We start from the raw sequence: 13,404 nt of genomic DNA on the forward strand, positions 1-13,404 counted from the left end.
TAGAACCACACTTGATCCTAATATTGACGAGGGCGCCTAGTTAGAATATTTCAGGGATCTGTACTCTTGTCCCCCTCCTGGCCCAAATATCAATAACACTCCGTGTAGTCATTTTAATCTTCAAGACCTATGTGATGCACCCCCATTTGCTATGGGAGAATTGGTATCCACCTTGGCCAAACTGAAGCCAAATAAAGTTCCAGGACTGGATAAAATACCAGGTGACTTATTTAAAAGTGAGCGGACAATTTGGGCCCCAACTCTTTTAGCATTATTTAATGCAATCCAATATGGCCTCCCGGCACCATTGACGTGAGCGGGTACCGAGATCGTCCCAATTTTTAAGAAAGGCTCCCCATTGGAACCGTCAAATTATAGGACTATTAGCCTTATCGACGTTCCACAAAAGCTGTATGGGAGGTTGCTGCTAGGGAGGTTGCAGGAATGGATGGAAGATCAAGACATACTTACCCCATTGCAAGCAGGTTTCAGGGCCAAAATGTCCAGGGTCGATCAGCTGTTTAGATTGCAGCTGATCCACTGGAAACATGTGGTCCTTGAACAGGGCAGTTTATACCCTATTTTCGTTGACTTAAAGTCGGCGTTTGATATGGTTGACGGTGATCAACTGTGGAATATCCTATTAAAAATGGGGGCTCCATCTTACCTCTGTTTACAATTGCAACGCCTTCATGAGGGTACTTATGCTAGAGTGAGATATGGAAAGGGCGCACAACTGACGGCCCCCTTCTCTGTTGACAAGGGGGTTCGCCAGGGTTGTGTCCTTGCGCCAACCCTCTTCTCACTCTTCCTCAATGGCCTTGTGGACGATCTGAACTGTGCTAAAGATCTGGATTCCCCAAAGATCGGTTCACGTAAATTTCCTGCACTAATGTTTGCAGATGATAACCTGCTCCTCTCAAAAACACCTATGGGGATGCAGCGAGTATTACGAGAATTCACCCGGTTCTGCAAAAAGAAGAAACTTTTAATTAATAGCAATAAAACAAAATATATGGTATTTAATGCCAAATCCTCTACTTATCCTCATCCAGCAATGGATGATATACCATTGGAACGCGTTCACATCTTTGAATACTTGGGACTGACCATAAATGATAAGATGTCTTGGGCCCCCCAAATGGAAAAGGCGAATCTGAGGATTGCACAAACAATAGGGGGTTTAAGGAAAGTTCATAATGGCAGTACTGTGAAGGTAATTAGTCCCCAACTTGAGATCTACAAAGTTCAAGCACGTTCTGCAGCTATGCATGGAGCGGAACTCTGGGGGGATAGTAAGATAAACATACTGACGACCACTGAAAATAAAATACCTCAGAAGTGTCATGGCGCTACCGATTAATACCCCATTAGTCCCGCTTAGGATGGACTTGGGTATACCCCCAGTGGCAGATTTAATTGCGAGCCGACCACTGCTATATTCGCGCCGGTTATGGAGCACAGTTGAATTGAGCCACTACAAGGAGGAACTCAAGTCACTCCTAATGATACCTGGAGCTGTGGGAAACATACCGTTGTTGTCCTTCGTGAGAGCTTCACTCCGCGATATTAGTATAGAGGACTTATGGGTTTCTCCAGAGGAGGGATGTTTGGCTACTTCAAAAAAAAACTTTAGCGAAACAACTCAAAGATTATAATTTATTGAGTGTAAATCAAGTGGTAAACACTTCAAGTCTGACCTATGGGTTCTTGAATTTTAAATCGTACTACTGCTTCGAACAGGTTTTGGACACAATACATCCTTTGTTTGCTAGGAGGCAAAAACAAACAAGTGGTTTGATGAGGCTTATTATTTATGCCCTGGTTGCCATGTGCAGGAAACTGAAATCCATGTGGTCCTTTTCTGCCCGGCCTACAAACAGGCTAGGAGGAAATGGATCACTCAACTGTGTAGGAATTTGGGCATAAGGGACTACTTTGCCATATTTAGGATTTTAAAATCTGATATGGACCCATTGATTGTGACTGTTATCTCTAAATTTCTCCAGGCAATGTGGTTGAAACGAAGGTTCCTTCTAGAAATTGATGTCTAATCCTAGAACTGTTGTCCTGAGCAGTATATTTTCTGAGTGTCTTTTTACCTATTCCCATCTAAATGTTTAATAACTTTCTTAAATGCTTTTTATATTAACTTATTTTTTTAAACAAACACAATTGGGATCAAAAACGACTAATGTCTTTTACTTTGTGACTATTGATGGTATTTCTGTACCCCAGTGTAACTCTTAACCACCGGAATTTAAGTTACATATGTATGAATTTAACCTGTGTGCTTTTAGGACTGTACAGTCGAAATAAAGTTATAATGATGAATACTTACCGATTTTTTATCTACATTGCATTTACCGATTCTAAAATACCGAATCGGTAAAATTCGGTATTTTAGAATCTGTAAATTTTCATTACCTACATCTAGCCCTAAACCACTAAACTCTACGCCACGCCACTCTGTACTATTAGACTGTATGCAGCTACACTCTACACCACTCCACTATAACCCACTCTAACTCCACTCTACAACACACCACTCTACGCTACTACTCTAAGCCAATGCACTCTACACCAGTCCACTCTTTGCCACTTCATTCTACCCCACTACACTGTGCAACACTCCACCCTACCTCACTACACTGTACGCTGTTCCACTCTATTGTACCAATGTTGGGATGACAGGATGCACACCTGTTATGTTTGTTAATCTGTATCTGTATTTTCAAGATGCTCCAAAGCAACACAGTATGTGTGCAGACCAGCGCTGTGCCTTGCCCCACTGCGCAAATTAAATATTTCAAAATATGTGGAGCTCCATCCGCCTGTCGCACAGCCAATGCAAGAAATATTCAGCAAACTTTGTTATCAATGTAATCATCCATTTTTAATCCATGTAAATCCATGTGTTCATTCCATTTCCTCAATTTCCCATTCCTTTCACAATTCATATAAAAGGCCGCTTGTTTCCCCTTTAGTTTCTGCAGATATGCCTATCCAGGTCTTTCTCTGTAGCACATGGGTATAAACGTTCATCCTGGGCAGCTGTGTCCATTGTAACCAAATGAATTGCAATCCCTTCATCAGGCGTAGTTATAAATATGCATTAAAACCACCGTTAATATTTGTAACAATCGGACATACAATGTAATCTGTGATCAATAGACCCATTTTGCACACTGTAATACAGCTCCTTGAGATCCTCACGGTGAGTAGAACGCTTATAAACCCCTGATTGATTGATTAAGTTTCAAACTACTGTACACCACTCTACTGCACCCTATTCCACTGTATGAAACTCCACTCTATGCCACACCACTCTATGCCACTCCACTCTAAACCATTAGGGTTTATGTTATTCCACAATACACCACTCTATCCAATGCTACTACAATCTATGCCACTCCAATGTATGTCACTACAATATACGCTACTGCAATGTACCCTACTCCAGTGTACGAAACTTCACTCAAAGCTATTACACTGTACTCCACTCCACTCTATGCCACACCAGTGTATCTTATTCTACTGTACACCACTGCAGTATACAGCACTGCACTCTGTGCTATTCCACTGTACACCATTATACTTTTTATCTCACTCAACTCTATGAAACTCTTTACTACACCGTATGACACGGTCTTCCTCTATGCTCTACCCCACTCCTCTTAACAAAAGTCAACTCAACGCTACAATTGGAAACACATTTTTATTAAAAAATAAAAACCATTTACATTTAAAGAAAAAAACAAAGGTTAAAGCTAAGTTATGGTTAGGAAAACTTTATTTATTCTTTGGATACAAACCCAACTTAAACTATACAAGCTTTAGAAATTATAGTTATAGTTGTAACTTACATTTCTAAGTTGCACATCACCAGTTATAATTTACATTTATATTTTATGCACAACCTTCAATTTTCTACAGCTAGTACACCGCCCACCACAGTCTTGTAGGATTGCTCACCACACTACATTAATTATAACTCACCACTCTACCATGCACAGTGTTTTCAAAGATTATGTTATTTGACATGTAGTAATTGTCAATATATCTACTATGATTTCACATGGTATAAGTGATATAATATGCAAGGGTATAAGCAGTGCATGGAGAAAGTGCGAGTTATGGTTAATGCAGTGTGGAGAGTGATGTGACAAGACTGTGTATGTAGCGCTAACGGATTGTATGTCAGTCAAAGGAAATCTTAACTTAATTAGAATCCCCATTTTCCAGCCGCTCTACCCTCTCCTTCCACCATTTACTACTAAGGGGCCAATTCCGATCTCGGTCAGAAGGGCACCGAATCGGGTTCAGCATTAACAGATCAGATTCGGAGGCTGAATTTCCGTCCGAGTCGTACACGGGTCCGGACGTCGAAGTACGATGCGAACAAGCACAAAATCTCCGGCCGAATCGTTTCTGGGTCCGAACCGCTCCGTATGTCACTAGCAACCGTGGTGTGCAATGGAGACGTTTCACAACCGAGCTAGTACGATGCTCGATTCGGACAGCCGGATTGAGTCGGAGCGTCCGGCTCGCAATAATTCCCGGAGTTGGGCCCCTGTTACATGCAGCCTTACGACTCGGACACAGGGGGGAGACCCATGGGTCTCCCTAACACAGGCATGTACGGTGCGGATGGCACCAACGCATACTCACTGTAGGGGGCGTACTTGTCCGCGACGTACCCATTCAGTCAATGGGAGCCCATGTACGCGTCGTACGACCGGCTCCCATTGACTTCTATGGGAGTCCGACCGAACCGAGTCTGACAGCATAAGACCGGATCGTACTCGCTCGGGCTGCAGGAGTCTGAATCGTTCGGAAAACACCCCGGATCCAGCCCGGTCTGAGTGCTTTCCGACCCAGATTGGAATCGGCCCCTTAATGTTAATTAGTATCAGACTATAGCTTCAAATACATTATACTTTGAATGTGAACCTGGAGCAGAACACACATAATGCTTTCCAGTTTAGTTAATTCAACATCAAACATTCAACATAGATGAACGTTTGACAGATTTGTGATCCAAAAAGCGTATAATTTGTATTACAACAAAATGGTGACAGTGAAAGTTGGTGCCAAAAAGAAAAAAATTTATGATAAATGTCATAGTTACTTTTGATGGCTTCACCTACTACTCTGCCTATGCAAGGCTGGTGGTGAAAATCATTGAGAATGCGTTTATGTTGTTGGTGGGGGTTGGTTGTTGGAAGTTGCGATGTTGGAGGTGGTGCAGACAGAGGTGGTGCAAGTGGTTATGGTAGAGGTGTGACGTTCCTCATACAGTGAAGTTCTGCTGTAGAATCTCATGCATGTGTTGGCCATGAAGAGTGATATTGGTATATGTTGTTTATTGCCTCTATCATCTCTATGGCCAAAACACGTTTTCTTGCACTCACTTCCTTAAAAGTGCTCCGCTGCTCATGGTGCATCTTTGCCAAGTCTTGGTAATATTTGCCAACATTATCAAAGGCAAAGGTGTACCTATCAATCAATTTAATATTTATTCGGTTTATAACATGAAAACGATAAAAAACACAAGAGCAAGACATAAAAAATACATACTTAAAAAAACAAAATATCCAAAGTTAAAAACTAATTTTATTACTACGTTGAGTCATAAGTTATAAAAGTAAAGTTGTTATAAATAATTTTTTTCAGGGCTCTATATTTATCAGACATTTCCTTTTACATAATACCTTTATAATATATGTAGTAACAGATACATAAAGCCTTCCTGATAATCAAACAACATCTCTCTTATTAACAGTGTTTTCAAAAATTGTTTTCTATATACAGAATATATTTTGCAGAAAACTGCAAAGTACATAGACTTAGATGTTCTCTTGTCACACGGGTCTGGGACCCAACAACCCACTTTCAGGAATGCAGTAAGGCAATGGACAATTTCTAGTCAGAAACGTGTTAAGATCTACCTATGATAATTATTAGGGACCGTGAGCAAATATGATTGTATCCCCATTTGTTCGTAAATTGACATGTAGCTCACTAAGGATGCGTTATGTGAGGGAGTACTAACTCCTTGTGAATCATTGTCTCATGCCTTAACTATGTTCCTTTAATTCCCTCTTTGAATACCAAACAATATTTTTAAGTGTCTTCCATAAATTTCACATATTCCCCATAGCATATCTCTAATATGCGCAATCCATGGTATTTAAACACTTGGCCAGGTTTGCTTTAGTAATCAAAGTTTCAGTTTTGGTCCAGATTAAGTGTCACAATAACAAGGGTTTAACATATGCAGGATGCGTTATGTGAGGGAGTACTAACTCCTTGTGAATCATTGTCTCAGAGCTCGATTGTGGGACAGTTAGGAGACGCCTCAGAAAATTGTTTTCTTGTCTATGCAACAATATATTGATTTCAAAGGCCCAAATGCTAGCATCATATAGCGCTGCTGTGATAGATTGCATACTATAAAGGGTAAGCATTTCTTTGATGGGGTCAGCACCCAATTTAGAGGCAAAGCTGAATATCCCCTCAGGATTTCTCATCATATTATTGCTACTGGCCCTTTTTTGGGCACCCGAACTATCATGAGAAGAAAATTGCAGACATAAATAGCAGAAAATCTGGGTGCTAGTTATCCGGCTCACTTTAATGTAAAAAAGACATGTCTTAAACCTTCTCTTGCCACAGCTTATTGCAAATTGTTTTGGGGGTTAATCCTTAGCTCTTGCTCCTCCATATAATCAGTGAAAGTGTTATTGGGACTCTACAGACTTGGGGGAGTTTGATTTAATGAAACCGCATCATCAGCGTATAAATGGTACCAGTAAGGGGCGCGGACCAACTCTCAGAACATCATTACCAAGGATTGCAGTTTTTTATCCACACCGTTAATATAAAGAGAGCAGAGAAAAGGAGCAAGCACACATCCCTGCCTTACTCCTCTTCTATTTAATGGGCGAGGTATTTCCCTGAATGGTGCAAATTGCACCATAATTATTAGATTATTATGCATGTCAGTTATCAGGGAGATTATATCCTTTGGTGCACCCAGTTTGTCCATACAATTCCACAGTCTGTTATGGTTCACCAAATAAAAAGTGCTGCTCAAATCCATAAAACACATATGTAGGCTGCTTTCCTTTGCCCTAGTATATTTCCCCACCAGGAGATTCAGAATAAGGTACTGCTCCTCCGCTCCTAAGCCTCACCTGAATCCAATCTGTACTATAGTAAGAATTGCACTAATGTCTACCCAATGTTTCAATCTTTCTAAAATAACCCTTCCTAATAGATTAGCTGATGAGTTGAGCAATGATATTGGTTTATAGCATTTCGGAGTACTTTTCAGACTCTTTTGAAAAATCAGAACAATTGTTGATTCTGACCAGGAAGAGGGTATGTTGCAGCACCTACTGCATTTAAAATCATGGTTAGTAGGGGTGTCCATAAGGATGGTAAATGCATATACGTAACTTTGAGGACACCATCAGGTCTACCTGTCAATCATCTGAGGGAGTCCTTTAAGGAAGCGTGTTATCTCATGCAGACTAATAACCTCCATTTCATAAATATCCTCCCACACATTTAACTGATTCTCCCAGACAGACATCAGCCTCCACTGCATGCATGACCCTCTTTCTTGGCCAGCAGGTTGTCCAGCACAGGGAGAGGTAGCATCTGTTCCATTGTGAATCGGGGAATGGGAGATACCTGCTCCTCAACAGGGGTTTTACACCCCTTAGTTGATTGAGAGGAAGACTGTAAATGTCTCTTTATGGGAGGAGAATGTAGAAGATTATATAGAGGTACCTGTTAGTTAAGGGCTGTGTGGAGGTGAGTCTTGCGTAGGCTGAACAGGCATCCATGGATGCTTAGCTAGTGGCTGGAAAATGGCAACCCTAAAAGTGATTGAGGAGGAATACTGCTGCCCATCCATGAACGTGTCTTCTTGATGTTGTGCATGGGGACAACAGTGATCTCCTAGTCATCCTGTGCCACCTCCTGTTCGTCTTCCACTACCTCCTCTTCTTGCTGAGCAGATCTGGCAACAAACATACTAGTTTAGAGGAGATTTGGAGTTTCTACTCAGACGGCCCTCTGTTCTCTGCTTTGAGATGGTTCTGCATCATTATCCTACACAATGTCCCCAGTACCAGGATCAAGAACAATTCAACAGAGGAAGTAAATCAAATCCAACACAATTCTTCAATAAACACTGTACTGAAAATAAATAATTCAGTACCATGTTATCCTATTACCTAAAGAAATAAACGTTGAATCAGGGATAGGCTGAGGCATTTGACACCCTGAGCCTCAAAATTAAATCGGGCTCTCCTTTAGATCCTTTGAAGCCAGAGCTTATCACTCTCCTCCCGCCCCTGTGTCGTGAACCCATACTGGACCTGATTAATCTTTCACTTACGGAAGGCGTGGTTCCTGCTTCTTGGAAGCAAGCTGTGGTCAGCCCTATATTGAAGAAGCCTAGTCTAGACCCTCTGCTCCCTGAGAACTATCGCCCCATCTCCCTCCTGCCCTGGACCGCCAAGGTCACTGAGGCACATGTAAATTCCATCTTGTCTGCCCATCTCTCTCGTAATAATATTCTTGACGAGAGTCAGAATGGCTTTCGGGCACAACACAGCACCGAAACGGCTCTGCTCTTTATGAGCGAACATCTCCGTTCGGTGCTGGATGTGGGGCAGACAGCGGCGCTCCTTTTGTTAGATCTGAGCGCCGCATTTGATACTGTGTCTCATGGCATTTTGTTGCGGAGGTTGGAGGAAGTGGGACTTGAGGGCAAGGCTCTTCAATGGTTCCGCTCTTTCCTTTCGGACCGGTTTTTTAAAGTGGCCATTCCTCCTGGTCAGTCCTCGTTCCATCCTCTGGGGTTAGGAGTCCCTCAGGGTTCGGCGTTGAGCCCCACGCTGTTCAACTTGTATGTGAAACCGCTAGCTGCCGTAGTTAGACAATCTGGCTTAACCATGACATCTTATGCCGATGACACGCAGCTAGCGGTGACACTCAGTGGGGACCCTGAGGTGACTGCCCCCAGGTTTCGCGCAGGGCTTCTTGCCGTGGCGGACTGGATGCGTATTAACTGTTTACAGTTAAACGCCAAGAAAACCGAAGTCCTGATTTTAGGAAAGCAAGCGGATTCGTGGGGAGATCAATGGTGGCCTCCTGAGCTGGGGGTGACTCCCATTCCAGCGGCCGAAGTGAAGAACTTGGGGGTCTGGCTGGATTCCAACCTTTCTTTTACCAGCCATACTAAGAAGATCGCAGCCACCTGTTATGGGATTCTGCGAGGACTGAGACCGGTCCTTAAATTCTTCGACCCCCCTACTCGGCAACTGGTTGTCCAAGCCTCCATTCTTTCCCGGCTGGACTATGGGAGTGCTCTGTTACTCGGCGTTAATCAGGCTGAGGCGACTAGACTGCAGAGAGTACAGAATGCCGCTGCGCGGGCCATTGTAGGCCTCCCGAGACGGTGCTCTGTATCGGCAGTCCTGACCTCCCTGCATTGGCTGCCGGTCAGACAGAGAATCAAATTTAAGGCACTCTGTTTGACATTTAAGATCTTGAAACTCTCGTCTCCCCCCGCCTTGATGGGCCTTGTTTCCCCATATGTCCCCAGGCGGTCTCTCAGGTCGGAATCTCTCTACCTAGCGAACGTGCCTAGATTCAGATTGAGTAGGATAGGAGGTCGTTCTTTTTGTGTTATGGCGGCTGGACTATGGAACTCTCTTCCTGTCCATATCCGTGCCCTGAATAGCCTGACTCTTTTCAGACGGGCGATTAAGACCCATCTGTTCACCTCCGTTAATTAATTTCTTCTTCTCAGTGGCGATCTGTTATGTTGTGGTACTTGATCAGGCGCCAGGACGCCCCTTCGCTGGGGCAGCTGTGCGCTGAATAAAAGTTATTAACATAACATAACATAACATAGAATTCTAACAACGCAACATTGCGAACTCACCAGCAACTGTCACAGAGATTGCGGTTTGAAGAATTCCTCTGAGGTCAGCTGCTGAACCTGAGTCCTTGTAGTTGTTGTTTCTAAAGTATCACCAATACAGATGACATGTTAGATATAAATGCAAGAAAAGTAAACAAACCACACCCATTAACGGACTTTCATATTTATAGGGCAATGAGATGGACTAATGATGAAATAGAATAAGAAAAAAACAATTTTCAGGACTTACCTGACTGATGGCAGAGGTCCTAATAGCTGCTGCCAGGATAACCCTGATGTCATTGTTGATGTTCTGAAGGGGAACAACAGGGGCTTCTTATGATAGGGGAATAAGGTACCAAAAACATAAAGGGTTAAAATAATATTTCGGAGACCCACAAAAGTTTGCATTCCAGCAAGTTTAGATAAAGAGTAACAGAAATCTTACCGCTCTTACCCTAGCTAATCTAAAGGCCATTTTATTACAAAATAAATAGTAAACAACACAAACTCATAAAATATGGAGCTGCCAATAGGTATGTGTAACAAAATACACAAAAGTACCCTTCCAATAATAAGCAAATCAATTAGATGCAAAGGGAAAAGAGCAGACCTGTAACTTAGCAGTCTCTACAATTCATCTGCTGTGGTGCCAGTTCTGGTTTTGGAGCACTACTAGGAACAGAAATCATTGCTGCTGGTGGTGGATTAGACAACATACCAGGACCTTTACCAGATTAAAAGAAATTGCTGAATATAACAGTGCAACCTTAAAATTGTCAAGGTTATGTTAGACTACAATGCAAAGAATTTCAAACAAACATTGTCAAATATACTTCTAGGATTTAACACAACACGATAAAATGGCTTCTAGTGTGTTAGTAAGACTGTAAACTTAACGACATACCTGTGATGTGTTGCAGACCTGCTCTGTGTGTTGCCCAGCTACTGTTATGAGTACCGTCCTAGCTGAAGCTAATAAGCTGCTAAAATGAGTAGCTGAATGGAAAAATTATAAAAAAGAACATAATTATAAAGGAGTTGTAAGAGGGGTGGAAGTCTTACCTGGCAACACATTAATGTTGTCAGAAACAGGCAGCCCATATAGCAGATGGGAGTGCATTGTGGAGAGGACAGCCTCTACGAGGGGGTAGACACTACTTCAGTACTGCACCCAGCTGATTCCTGGAGAACTTCTTCTTCACTGCTTCCACTCATCCTGCCCTTTTTTTATGTCCCCCTGCAGTGCGGGCCTCCTCCCCTACTGCACTGGCACACCTCCTGCCACAAGGCTGCCTTCTGTGTCCCACGAAGGCTGAACAGAGGCAGCCCATCTAGTTGTTAATAGGGTTTCACAATAGACCTAACTACGAGTGGTCTCTCCTCCTTAGTAAAATTCCTTTTCAGCATAGTGGTTTGCATGCTTCTTCCGAGGTGTGTTGCGTGCAGTCTAAAAACAGATCCTCGGCTGTGACCAGTTTATATATTGTTGGAAGTGAATGGGTGTCAGGTATATAGGACTGTCTTTTGGTGTATGTAAATCTCCAATTCGCTTTTATGCAGAGATCTCCACCCTGGCTGTGGAGGTTCCCTCAAGCATGCAGCGGTCTCTACCCCAACAGGGGAGAATTCTGCAAAGTATGCGGAACGTAATATACTGCGTTACTAGTAGTAAGTATATGGTCGTATTTCATGTTTTTTAGACCCCTCCCCCTGAATTCAGAGAGTAGAGACATGTACCTCTAAGTCTAGAATTGCGAGTAACTTTACACTGGGATGTTGTGAAAAGCTCAAATTAGTAAAGTTACTACATATTGTAAGAGTAAACGTACATGTGTAACTTGCTCACAAGTGCAAGGTAGCTTTGTGAACAACACCAATAGTTTTAACTTGAATGGTCTTGCTAGAAGCCAAATCATCAAGTGTTTTATAGTAATTATTTTTTATTTAAATATTTTATTGAAGGATTATAAGGGCTAATCTCTGCAATCACAGGCAAACTCTGTATAATAAGTACATGTTGCAGAGAAATAAATACAATGAGACATTGAAGAAGGGAAGACCTCAATTTCTGTGAACCCCACAGCATGTAGTTGGGCAGAGTCAGTACTCTTGACAAAGAAAAACACACACGGGAATGGAGCATGACAGAAAACACAAGATAACACACAGGCCCAGACAAGACACACACAAAAGGAACGATAACACAATAGAACACATTTTCCTTCTTTATAACAAAACATATTTTTTTCAAATGACTACTCAGAAACGAAATCATAAAAACAAGTACAATAATGTAAAGACACTTAAACAATTCAAACATAGTATTTCAATAAACCTGTTTTTTTGGTAGTATGGTTCCTCCTGCAAACAGTGACCAAATTAGGAGTAGCAGCTTTGCTCAGCTCATATGTTTTATGTACTTGTAGCTGACATTCAATATAAAGTGACTGCTCTACAGTTGTGTTACATGGTAAACCAACACTTGAACAGATTCAAGGACATTTTCAATGACTGGCCAATCCTGATCATAGTCATGAACATTTTTACTTTCAACATCAAAAACATTTTTTCCCTCACCACATTCAACCAGCCTTTTCAGACTCCAGAATTTTCTTTTATCCAGCTTACCTGACAATCTACATCTGGTCAAGAGTATCTGGGCCCCCATACGTTTTGAATAACTTTGCAACGAAGAAAGGAGATTTAATTCTTGCTAAATCTCCAACTTGAAGGTTTGACATTAAATGTATGATCATACCATCCCTTCATTCTTTCTGCCTAACATTTTTCAATGAAATATCATGCACATTCTTGACCATGTCCTGACATTTATACTTAGAAAACCAGTTTGGTTTAACATCTGAATTAGGTATTCTGTGTTTTAACAGTGTAAAACGTCATGAGTGGAATATGGAGAAAGATTATATCATCACAATTTCGTTCAAATAAGAGTTAACATTTCTACCGAAAGACACCCTCTCCACATGCCCATTACATTTTAGAGAATACAACAAGGTATATTTATGCACAATACCAAGCTTGATAAAAAAAACTATTTGACTTTGTGAGATACAAACTGTATCCCATTATCTGTATTGTGTTTGAAAATCCTTCTCTTAAAAAAATATAATACTGTATCAGTATTAGCCTCTCTCACCTAATTCCACTCAACCAATAATTTGAAATACTCATCTAACAAAACAACATCATATTTTTCAGTTCTTCTAAGGTTTGAAACGGACCCAAGAAACTGATTCCTACTAATTTCCATGGATTATAAGTAAACACAAAAAGAACACATGAAAATAGCTTTCTTTTATTTGATTTGTCTGAATTAGAAAACACCCCAGAAGCTTTCACTACACTGTAAATCATTTCATTTATATAAGTTCATCAAATTTTTGTCTTGACTAATTTCTTTGTCACTGTTTTTCCTAGGTAGAACATCTGTGCAG

At 41.5% G+C, this 13,404-nt stretch overlaps 2 long non-coding RNA genes across 3 annotated transcripts in view; one reads left to right on the forward strand and one right to left on the reverse strand.

Moving 5' to 3' along the window:
• Positions 1-13,404, reverse strand: part of LOC144753826 (uncharacterized) — a 194,483-nt gene that overhangs the window by 122,543 nt on the left and 58,536 nt on the right. Inside the window, exons 2-4 of one of the 2 annotated variants that reach the window (XR_013594551.1) lie at positions 10,854-10,945; positions 10,197-10,282; positions 9,968-10,047 (exon numbers count right to left, since the gene is read on the reverse strand). This is a non-coding gene — a long non-coding RNA (uncharacterized LOC144753826). Of the gene's footprint in view, positions 1-9,967; positions 10,048-10,196; positions 10,283-10,559; positions 11,170-13,404 lie in introns of those variants that run through there. The other variant, XR_013594550.1, reaches the window with a different exon arrangement.
• Positions 1-13,404, forward strand: part of LOC144753827 (uncharacterized) — a 137,866-nt gene that overhangs the window by 100,491 nt on the left and 23,971 nt on the right. The gene's annotated exons all lie outside the window — the stretch shown is intronic.

The sequence above is a fragment of the Lissotriton helveticus genome, chromosome 5_1 (assembly GCF_964261635.1).
Source record: "Lissotriton helveticus chromosome 5_1, aLisHel1.1, whole genome shotgun sequence".
In the NCBI taxonomy this organism is placed as follows: Eukaryota; Metazoa; Chordata; class Amphibia; order Caudata; family Salamandridae; genus Lissotriton; species Lissotriton helveticus.